Raw genomic sequence first — 2,527 nt, forward strand, 5'->3', positions numbered from 1 at the left:
TGGAGTGGTCTGTCCATGCTGATGTTACCAGTGCAAGTTCTCTTGGAAAATACAGACATTCAGGGTGATGTGGGTGTAACAGCTCATTTTCCTTTTCAACACGTTGCTGCAGGATCACACAAAACATGAGCAACACTGGTTGGAAAATACGCAAATTCAGGGGCTTGAATGACTGAGGGCACCGGTGTGAGACACACCTCCAAATATCAACATTTTAGTGGCAGGGTGCACATACACCTCCAAATTCTGACATTTTAATGGTCAGGTGCACTTGGGGAGGGGAAGGACAGGGACACTCCCACATCAGAAGAAATCTGGATTGGATTCATTCTCCACTGTTATTTATGGTGAACATAGAGGTAACCCACACAGTAGCTTGTCTCTGGAAAAATCCTTCACAAGATTCCTTCACAATGTTTTTCAAAGACATGTTATTTTAGTATTAAATGTCCTCTTGCACTCATGTGTTGCCAGAGGAGTCACTTACAAGAAAAAGACTAAGCAGGAGGGTAGTGCTTGTCTTGGCTTTGGATGCTCTAAACCATTGTATGTCTCTGAAGGTTAATTTTGGGCAACTGAGTGATGTTTTACACACTTCATTATGAGCTTTACACGTAAGTGTTTAAAGAAAGAGGCAGAGCCCCTTGCACAAGTGACATGTGCCTGTGTGGCAGGTAGGTTTGTCTCCACTCCTGCAACGTGCTCCTTCAGGCTGAAAACTTCCAGGTAGGTTTTAATGAGTGCCAGAGGAGGTTAGAACTGGATATTAGGAAAAGTTCTTCCCCCAAAGGGTGGCCGGGCACTGAACAGGCTGCCCAGGGAATGGTCACAGCCCCGAAGCAGAGTTCAAGGAACTGCCAGAGTCTGGGCAATGCTCTGAGGCGCAGGGTGGGATTGTTGGGATGTCGTGTGCAGGGCCGGGGATTGGATTCCATGATCCTCGTGGGTCCCTTGCAGCTCAGGATAATTCTGTGATTCTGTAGTAGCCGTATAAGAGCTGCTGTGCTCCCTCCCTGCCGGCTGCGCTTTGGTCTGTCAGTGCTCGGCGGCGGGAGAGCCGTGAGGGGAGAGAAGGATCCGTGAGGGGAGAGAAGGGACCCTGAGGGCAGAGAAGGGACCCTGAGAGGAAAGAAGGACCCGTGACGGGAGAGCCGTGAAGGGGCACAGCGGTACCACCTTTGAGGGGATACAGTAGTACCGCTTCTGGGAGGATTTCGAGATACCACCTTTAAAGGGATACAGCGGTACTAATTCTGGAGGGGATGTGGCGGCACCGGCTCTGAGGGAGCACAGTGGTACCGACTCTGGGCGGATATGGAGACACCGCCTTTAAAGGGATCCAGCTGCACCAGTTTTGGAGAGATATGGCGGCTCTGCCTCTGAGGGAAGGCGGGAGGAGGTGCACGCGGCCAGAGCGGGCTCCGCGCTGGCCAATCAGGCGTCGGAGCGCTGCGCCCCGCAGCCAATGAGCGCGGGCCGCGGCGGCGGGCGTTGGGCGCGTGCGTGGCGGGGCCGTGAGGCGCGGGCCGCGGTGACGGGAGCGGGTCCGGGGCTGTGCCTCAGGCTGGCCGGGAGCGGCGGTGGGATCCCGTTCTCCCGCAGGAGGGTTCCCCTGGAGCGGCGGTGAGATCCCGTTCTTGCGTAGGAGGGTTCCCCTGGGCGAGCGGAGGCACCGGGGTTGCTCTCAGGACTCCCCTGCCCTCAGCCAGCTCGTTCCCTGGGTGAGCGGGAGCGCCGGGGTTTGCCCTCAGGGCTGCCCTGAGCCTCGCTGAGGTGGGGATGGGCTCGGCCGTGGTTCAGCGTTTGGTTGTGTCGCTAGCAGCGACAGCAGGGTTGTTGTACCTTGTCTGAGGCTCGGGCGTGTATCGGTTCTTGTTCTCAAGGGAAAAGTGAGAGGGGAAAAGTCACTTCTCTGTCCTAATAATGTTATTATTTCTGTATAAGCGTCTGGGATGTGGTTTGGCAGCGTTCAGCTTTTTAATTCCACGGAGTTGTTCGAAGCTTTAATTAAAGGGTGAAGGTAGGGTTAACATAGTAAAAAAGGACAACAGTTTTGAGGCAAAAATAAGTGTAGAAGTTTATAATTAAGCCATGGAAGTGTTCAAGACCAGGTTGGATGGGGCTTGGAGCAGCCTGGCATAGGGGAAGGCTCGAATATTTGAACTTTTGAATATTAATTTAGAGGAATGTGCTTTAATTTCCACCTTGTCCAACACCCAAGGGGTTTTTGGTTTTTGGGAGGCACAGAGCTCAGAGTTCACCTCTTCCTTAATGCAGATAACCTTTGTTTGAACACTTTGTGTACTGTATGGTGTGAACAGCTCACTGTCAGCAGGGATTCCACCAATTCAGAAATTAGCTCTTGGGATTTCTTTAGGAGCGTGCTGTAGAATTCCTACCCGCCCTAGTAGCACGCAGTAGGTGAAAACAGGATGGTTAATTTAATGTGTTTTTTCATCCTTTGGTATACCATGAAGCATCTTGAACTTCTCTTTATTTTATTAAGGCAGGGAGAGCGAAACCAGTG

The sequence above is a fragment of the Catharus ustulatus genome, chromosome 7 (assembly GCF_009819885.2).
Source record: "Catharus ustulatus isolate bCatUst1 chromosome 7, bCatUst1.pri.v2, whole genome shotgun sequence".
In the NCBI taxonomy this organism is placed as follows: Eukaryota; Metazoa; Chordata; class Aves; order Passeriformes; family Turdidae; genus Catharus; species Catharus ustulatus.